We start from the raw sequence: 9,709 nt of genomic DNA, 5'->3' as shown, positions 1-9,709 counted from the left end.
ATGTTCAATATGGAGCATAGATAATGAAAGACTTTTTCATCTTGTTTATAATGACATTTTACCTAAAGTATGGATCAGATAAGTTCATGCTACTATATTGTTTTTTTTAAATGCTCTAGTTTTAATGATAGTTAATTAGAAATAAAAATTCATCTTATGAATAAAATTTTAAAAGTCTTTGTCTTGTATATAATTGTGCCATTTTCATTATTAATAAACTTCTCTTTCAAGAACCTCCCATACATTTTTTTTTTAAAGTCAATTAGGGGAAAACATTGCAGATCTTAGCAACAGTTGAGTTGTAATTACCATTCAAAGATACAACATGAGCATGGTGTGGAAATGAAAACCATTCTTTGATTAATCTTTTAAAACATCATTTTACTTATTTGATTTTTTTAAAAAATTGAAAAAATTTTAAAATTACAGTTGACATACAATATATTAGTTTTAGGTATATAACATGGTGATTAGACATTTATATAACTTATGAAGCGATCACCCTAAGTCTAGTTACCCACCTGACACCAAATACAGTTATTATAGTATTATTGACTATATTTCCTATGCCGCACTTTACATCTTCATGGCAGTTTTTATAAGTGCAATTTGTACTTCTTAATCTTTTCATCTTTTTCATCCAGTTCCCCAACCCTCTTCCCATCTCACTGACCTTGATTAATCTTTGTGTAGTGAGGATGTAGGGAAACTGGAGACAAATCTAGAGCCCAATAGTTGCCTTCGATTTTGTTGATAGTTAATGATGCTGAGCCATTATTTAGCCTCTCTTGAACTTTACTCTTTAAACTCGTAGAAACTTTCATTTTTTCCCTTATCTGCTTAAGGCAGGAGTGGAAAGAAAACTGATGGAGTTGATTATAAAGAAAGATTAGAGGGTTAGCTAGCACCAGCTGTCCTCTAATGAGAGAAGAAATTGGTGACCTGTCTATAGAGGAGACATAAATGTGCTAACAGCACTATAAAGCAATCTTGCATGGAAAGGTCAGAAGGAAAATCAGCTCACACTTACCTAAGCATCATCATCAGAAACCTCAAAGTTCAGTTTTTTTCCTTCTTGCATTTGTGTGACATCTTGCTGGCAACAGGGCATAAGGAAATCCTAGTTAGTCTTAGAAAAGAGGAAGATAGTCTTTATTTGACTCCAAAGACCGTATTATAAAAGCACAAAGTGGGAGAGATGTATTTAATAAATACCTGTTGATTGATTAATAAGTGATCTAGTTTTAAGAGAAACAGTAACAGCACCGTTGTAAGTAAATCTGTTCAGGACAAGCCCTAGTCTCTCTTAGCTCATGCCCTCACAAATGCTGATCCACTATCTAGGTCCTTCTGGACATATGTCCCATCTGAGCTGCTAGTTCTTGATAGGCTGTGTCCCATTAAGTAACCTTTAAATTATCTTCTCACCAAAACACACGTTTTGTGTTTCACTTTTTAACGTACAAATAAACCTATGCTAATATAACAGTTTTTAAGAAATCATGATTTTCTAAGTAACACCAACATGGTGTGTGGGCTTTCTGGAAATAATGTAATAAAGTGAGCCTTGCGATAAAGCGCCTTGTGGTAAAACGAGCTGTAATCTTTTTACTAGTGGAGGGCCTTGGCTTTGGTTTGTACAAAAAACGCAACATCTGTGACCTGCAATAAAATGAAGTGCAATAAAATGAGGTACGCCTGTAGTTAGAAGTATCAATTTGGCACTATACTCCAAGAAGATGAGTATTAGTTTTGCTCGGTGTCAGAAAATTCACAAATGTTCAATGAGGATGATATTATTGCTGCTGCTGCTTTGAGACCATCAAAGGTTTGTATGATACTAAAACAAATGCTGAATTTTTTCTTTTGTATAATGAATGATGGAAACTTATTTCTGATTCAGATTTTAAATTGCTATTGCTCGGAAGTTACAGGAAAAAAGATCAGAAAATTTTCAGTTTGAGGAAAAACTAAATTGCAAGTATTTGAAAACAGATATTGCTTTAATTTCTAATTACCTTTTAAGCAATTATTGGTTAAGATGTCCCTCTTCCTCCCTTTTAAATTTTACTGTGAACACCATTTTTCCACTTTGAACATTTTTATACAGAAGCTTTTGTAAAATATTGTTTTTCCTCAATTTGTGCTTTCTAATATCTTAGTACCTTATTTACTATATGAGAGAAGTTTAATGATATAAATTAAAGAAAAAATGGTTCTTCAACTTTTCTTTTTAATAACTATTTGGATTCGAATGCCACAGATAAAATGATCATCTAGATCTCTTTCTACCATTTAGTTACAGTTTCACTTGAGATGAATAAATAATCATTCATGTTGCAGTTTGTACCAGAAAAATGGATTGAATGGCTTATTCCAGGGCAGATAATACTCTTTAAAGTATCTAGATAAGGAGACTGTTTGGTTAAAATTTCCCCTTAAAACACTGCTTGTTTCTTTTAAAAATGTAAATCTATACATAACTTATTTCTAGAAAAATTTATTTTCCTTATGAAGTGCTCTCCATGATGGTAGTGGAATGATCTTTTTTCCTCATGAAAGAAAGCTCTAAAACACATGTTGAGAACTGGAAATGCCTTCTGTGAGCCAGGGGAGAGTTTTCCATCACTTCACATTTTCTTATTTTACTTTCGGATTTGCCAGTGATGTTTCAAAGTCAGAATTTAACTTGGAATTGCAAAGCTGCAAGCTTAAATAGACTTTCCAATAATGAACAGGTTTAGACATGACTCTATTTTGAGGACAGTCTTAAATTAATTTTGACTTAAAAATATGAAATCGATAGTTTGGAAAGACCTATAAAATTGAATGATTCCTTTCAGTTTGTTCAGTGCCCAGGTGGGAGCAACACTGATTGATGGCATTTTATCATTTCTTCTTGGCCCTACCCTGTGATACACTGCTGCTTTCGTGTACATGTTTGTATAAGGACCTCACAGTGACCCTCACTTGATGTACGGCTCAGCAGTGTACAAAGTGAGGGCCAGATCCTTGCTCTCTGGTTCAGAACTCACTGGGGAAAAGAAGAGAGTTATATGGCAATCTAACCTTCATGGATAAACATGTTACCTTGCAATTCAGTTGCTCCAGGGTTCTATCTAATTGTTCTATAAAATTTTGTCCCCGATACTATTCATTTTAGAGCAGAAGATTGGGTTACATTACAGTAAATCTTAACATTGTCCATAGGTTCTGTGACTTTAAGTGGAACGATGTACACTGAAGCCAGTTTTACTCTAGGCTAACTGACATGATTGTGAGTTAAGTTCCCATGGCATCTGATCAATGCTATAACAAAATGATGTTATTCAAGGAGATACTACATTGTTTAAAATATTCACTGTTGAGGCTATCTTTTATTGCCAAATTATATGAACCAAAATATAATGCTTTTTAACCTCTTAACTTTTATACCGCTTTAAGAGGAAGATAATATTCCCATTACCAAGTCATAAAACTGTTCCTCAGAAGCAGAAACAAGGTAAAATATCTTGAGAACTTTCTCACTTCAAGTTTCCTTTTATAATCTAGGAAACTGGAAAATACAGTAATTCTAGCCAAGAGAGGTGGTTATGAGCCTTGGTTTTCTAATGTTAATCTACTTGCCCAAACCTAGACTATGTCATACAGAACTCACTATCCAGTCCTGGTAACCTAACTCCTGTTTCAGGCACCAGTGGGGAGCGAGGTGCTTTTGTGTTGCAGGGTACTTGTACTGTCTCTACCTCATCCCTCCCTTTAATGCGACTCCTTGTCTCTCTGCATGTCTTAAGTTGCTGATGGCTTCTTGCTCTGGCACTGTCTTCTCTGCTGGCCATAGTGACCTGTGTGCACTCTTGGTTACTAGGTGAGCTCAGTGTCTGAGCTTCAAAGTCGTCACTTTCCCAGAGAGCTTGTGTCTGAGGCTGTGCAACAGAGTGCCCAGTGAAAGGGAGAGCATGTTGCGCTGTGTGGCTGCAAACAGAGGCTGCGGGGACAATCTGTTGTTAAAGTGGCTAGTAGAGAAGTGGCAGGTAAATAATACATCTTTCCTCTTAGCCCCCAAACTAGACATTTTTGTAAGATGAGCAGTAAATAAAATTAGCTAGTGTACATGTGGATATTATCAAATATACATTCCCAAAGGAATAAGTTTTCTTTTTCTTTTTTTTTTGGTCATTTTAGGTGAGCTGACCCCTTTCAGTATTTCCTGTAGTGTAGGCCTCATGGTGGAGAATTCCCTCAATTTTTGTATGTCTGGAAAGGTCTTAATTTCTCCTTCATATCTAAAGGAGAGCTTAGCTGGGTACATTATTCTAGGCTGGTAGTTCCTTTCACTTATAGTTTAAATGTTTGATTCCATTCCTTTCTGGCTTGTAAGGTTTGTGCTGAGAAGTCCAAAGATAATTTAATGGGTTTTCCTTTATAAGTTACCATTTTTTTCTCCCTGGCTGCCCTGAGAATTCTGTCTTTGTCATTGATTTTTGATAACTTTAATACAATGTGTCTCGGTGAAGGCCTTTTTGGGTTGAGATAACTGGGTGTTCTGTTGACTTCTTGAATTCCAAGCTCCAGCTCATTCCTTAGATTTGGGAAATTCTTGTCCACTATTTGTCTGAAAATGCTTTCTAATCCCTGCTCCTTTTCCTCACCTTCGATAATGCCCATTATTCTTATGTTTCCTCTCCTGATGGTATCAGCTAGTTCTTGTATTTCTCTTTCATTATTTTTCATTCTTCGGTTTCGCTCTTCTTCCTTCTGATTTATGTCTAGATTTCTGTCTTCGATATCACTGGTACTTTCCTCCATTTGGTCGACTATTTCCTAAGTTTGCTATTTCATTTTTCAACTCTTGCAGTGTGTTCTTCATCTCCAGAAGGTCTACTCAGTTCTTTTTGAGGGTTTCAATCTCCGTTCTCTGCTCATCTAGTTGTTTTCTCAATTCCTGAAATTGTTGATATGATTCATTTCAGAACTCACTGAGTTTTTTCAGAAGTACCATCCTGAATTCTCTGTCATTTAAGTCACATATTTCTATGTCTATAAGCTTATTTTCTCAAGATTTTTCTCTTTCTTTCTGAGACACCTTGTCACCTTGGTTATTCATGGTGTTTAATAGACTATTTCTCCGCCTGGGCATTAATAAAGTGTATTCTGCTTCCCCCCCTCTCCCCCAGAAAGAAGATTTATTACATAAAGGTCTCTCTTTAGCGTGTTGCAAAGAAGGTGCTTTCCTTTTGGTTCCCAGTAGGTGGCTTCTAAGCCTCTTGGCTCCCTGCTTTATATAAAGCCTAAATGTCTTTTTTATTTTCTTGTAGATATTTAATCACACTTGCTATTCTCAGGTTCAGTCCCTGTCAGTGTTAGCAACAGTTTCAGTAGCGTTTGCTCAGATTCCCTTGGTGATTGGTCTCAGAGGGTATAGAGGGAGGGGCCCTCTGGGTTGGGAGTTGGGGGCTGTGGCTCAGCCTCAGTTTTGCAACCGCAGCCGGTAAAAATCAACTGTTGTTTCTCTGCTGTCCTGTCCTGCTTCCTCTGTCTTCTGCCCTGCTGCCAGCCAGCCGTGGGGAGCTTACAGTTTTCCCAGGCAGGGCTGTTCAGGGAACTGGCTGCTCCTTCTCCCCTCCCACTCCTCCTGCAGGGAGCTCAGGTGGCTGCGAGAGGCAGCTTCTTTGTTTCTCCCAGTCCACCACCTGATTCCCAGAGTTCTGACCTGTGGTAGCTTCAGTGCGCAGATCCCAGGCTCAGCTGTGCTGGTGTGCAGTTTGGGTGTTTTTTGTTGAGTATTAGATATTCAGCTTATTGTTGTTTCAAGGAGAGAGATCCGAGGACATCTCTCTGCCATATTTTTCTGACTTTCTCCAAGAATAAGTTTTCTATAAAGATATTGTTCTCTTTTACATGCCTTCTTTTGTCTGCTCCTTGTTTGGGTGTTCTATGTGATTCAGGAATTATTGAAAAATATTGGAACAGGCAACTCTCATTTGCTCATGGTAAAATTTTATATCTTCCTGACAACTAGGCAGATTTCCTCCCACTCTTATCTAATCAAAACATAAAAGTAAATATAGGTGACCTTGCTTTATGAAAAGTTACCTGATTATCTCAAGATTACCCAGTGTTTCATTTCTTTCATTTCTGGATGTGGTGACATGAAACAACATGCTCTTCTAAGTCTCCAGACACCTTTTCTCCAAGGAGCTCTAGAATGGTGCACAGTGGGAAATAAAGACTGAGATAAGTCATAAACATGGGCTAAATAAGGAGCAAAAAGAGAAGAAGGGAAAGCAGGCTATGATAAATGTGATAAACGCATACTTTAAAAATGTCTGGCCAATATTTGAAGTAAGCTTCCCAGAGGAGTAGAAAATCACATTTATTGCTGAATTACAGATAACCAGGGGTTGGAGGTTTGGGTAAGGAGACATGGTCTCCAGTTAACCATGCTAATCAGAATCTGAGACACAGGTCATGTTGTGGTGTTGGGGAGTCAGTGGGGAGAGGGTTCAGAAAAGCTGGTAACTAAACCATAGACAATGGTCTCAAAATCAGGTTGGATTGAAGCCAGCATCAAGGCAGGCAAGCCAAAGGCAGATATTTTGGAAGTCAAGTAGTGAGAGCCTGAAGCTGCTGCAGAATGCAGGCTTCCAACACATTCAGGGGCCAGGATGGTGGAGTTCATGGAAGGTGAAGGAAAAACACATCAGTGAACAAAGGGACACTCTCACAGGTGTGCCTTCATCATGAGGAAAGTTTCTGTCCTTGCTTCCAGGTTTAAATGGCTCCTGAGAGACAGGAATCTCTCTCTTGGTGCTGCCTGCTCTATGCAGCAGAAGCAGGCAATTGAGAGAGCCTGGCTGAGGCTGGTAGGTGAGGGCAAGGAATGCTCACATGAAAATGACCCAGGGGTACCTGATTTCCCAGGGATAGCTCTGTGCTGCTGGCCACTGAGTTACTCAGCTAGTTTCTCTAAATTCTCTGATAAATTCTAAAATTTATGTTAGGTCATATAGACTTAATCTAAGGGTTTTTCTTTTTGTAAATGAGTTTAAAATACCAAATGCAGCTTTTATGATGCAGTGGAAAACATTCCATATATGCACGTCAGTCTGCCTTATAGTAATAACCTCTGGGCATAGTACTGAAAAGTGAACACAAACCATAAATAATTGATAGCATAACAAGTGAACTGTCATTGCATCTTATTGCTTTCCTCTTTTTAAGAAGATGGATCCATTTTATGTTTACAGGCATTATTTCTGTTGGCAGTTAACCATTTTACAAACCTATTCCTGGCTTTACTCTTAAAGGCCTATTGTTGGCCTCAAAAAAGTAATGCAATCACTTATATTCAATTCTCATTTGAGAACAAGACACCTATACTCCCTGCTAATTCTGAATATCTTATTTTAAGATTACCATTTATTGAGTATGTCAATGGGCTTAGTGGGTCATATACAGGATTCCTTTGCATTATTTCTACAATTGCCTTTAACAATGTTTCTGACCTGTTAATAACTCAAATTAGTAAGTTTTATGTCAATTAAAAATTGTGAGGCCTCACAAATAGTCATTTACACACAAAATTTAACATGACTGCTTGGAAAAAAGAAGAAACACCAGCCTTGCCAACTTGCCTCTTTTTAGGGACATTGCCTAATTAATGATGCAACATTAATGTTGAACCCAAAGGAAGGGCTGAGCAAATGCACTTTTCCTTCTTTAAGATACTTTAAAAAATATTATAAAATAGCAAATCCTCATTTAAAGAGAATTTTGAAAATATGAAAAAGTGTAAATAAAAATCGTCCATCCTTTCCTTCCAGATATAGCGATCATGATTTTGATGTCTTTCCTGCTAATCTTTTTTCCTATACAAGGAAAAAATTTAAGTAGTTTTTAAAAGTAATAAAGACTATATAACCATGCCCCTTTTAACCTAATATTATATGAAGAGCATTTTTATTAAAAATTCTTTAATCGCATAATTTTCCAAAACATTCCACCACGTAGATCAGAGGTAGCAAGCTGGTGGTTGTGTGGGCCAAGTCTGGACCATAGACATAATTTGTTTGACTGTTGCAATATTACTAAGTATTTGAATTATTAGTTGCCAATATATTTTAAAATCAGGAGATTTCACATCACCTAGCTCACTTTACTCATCTAGGTAACCTGTATGGCCATTTTCAGTATGTGCTTAGAGAGTTCTTGGATGGCTCTACCAAAATCCATATTAGCCATTCATTCACATATAGAGATCATTTAAAAATTATTTCTGATGTTTTTAATTGTTAGGATGAATAACATAAGAAATACCACTGTATTTTCTGCCTTTCTGAATGACTTTCTATTTAAGAAAGACTTCTGGAAGTAGATTTATTTCATTAAGGTTTCAAAGTTTTTCTTATCACATTTTCTTGGCAAACAAGCCAGAGAACCTTCTTTCCATGTGGCTAATCTGCTCATAATGTCTGCAAAGCAGGATATTGGACTGACTGCATGGGTGGTAACATGACCAGACCTCCTGTTGGCCTGGCATGGAAGGGCTCTTAGTGGCCTGCATGAGAGCATGTCCAGGCCTGATTTTCCACTCACTACTTTGCTGAAATCTTGGCTTATGTTAATTTGGCCAGGGTATTTTATAATTTATTATTTTTTAAATCAAGTGGAGTTAGTACAAGTCAGTTTTGTGACAGTTATTTACTTTTTACTTGAATATAAGATCACTGCTAAAAGAATGAATTTTAAATTTAATTATTTAAAAATATTCTCAACTTTTAATTCTGAGTTACAAACTTGTGGGTATTGTTTCAGTGTATGACTATGCTTTAATGTTTAGAAAAATATTTGTTTTATTTGATAAAAGTCTATCTTAGACTAAGATTTATAAATACTCATTACAAAATGAGAAGCCCATAATAATTATACAAAATGTCAATATATAATGATGAATAACATACATTTTATCTTAATACTTTTATTAAAGAATAAACTGTGTTTCTTCTTTAATAAATCTCTTCCATTCAGTTTACCTTAATTACTTTAGGTTACATCTCAAGACTTAACCTTTCTTTATAGATTTTTTTCCAACTTATTGCTTCAAGAAGATACATATTTTTTAATTTTAATTTTTTAATTAGAGTTGACATTCAGTATTATTTTATATTAGTTTCAGATGTATGGCATAGTGGTTAGACATTTGTATAATTTGTGAAGTGATCCCCCTGAATAGTACCCACCTGGCACTATACATAATTACAATATTATTGACTATGTTCCCTGTACTGTGCCTCATATCACTGTGACTATTATGTAAGTACCAGTTTGTACTTCTTAATCCCTTTACATATTTCATCCAATCCCCAACCCCCTTCCCATCTGGCAATCACTAGTTTATTCTCTATATCTATGAGTCTGTTTTCATTTTGTTTGTTCATTTATTTTATTTTTTAGAGTCCACATTTAAGGAAAATCATATGGTATTTGTCTTTCTTTGCCTGACTTATTTCACTTAGCATAATACCTTCTAATTCCTTCCATGTTGTTGTCAATGGTAAGATTTCATTTTTTATGGCCGAATAATATTCCATTCCTCTTCTTTATCCAATCATCTATTGATGGGCACTTAGGTTGGTTCTATATCTTGGCTATTGTAAATCGTGCTGCAGTGAACATAGGGGTCCATATATCTTTTCAAATTATTGTT

Source organism: Pteropus medius, unplaced genomic scaffold (assembly GCF_902729225.1).
Source record: "Pteropus medius unplaced genomic scaffold, Ma_sr-lr_union100, whole genome shotgun sequence".
NCBI lineage: Eukaryota > Metazoa > Chordata > Mammalia > Chiroptera > Pteropodidae > Pteropus > Pteropus medius.
The sequence above is the reverse complement of the archived record's forward strand: the minus strand, read 5'-3'. Positions refer to the sequence as shown.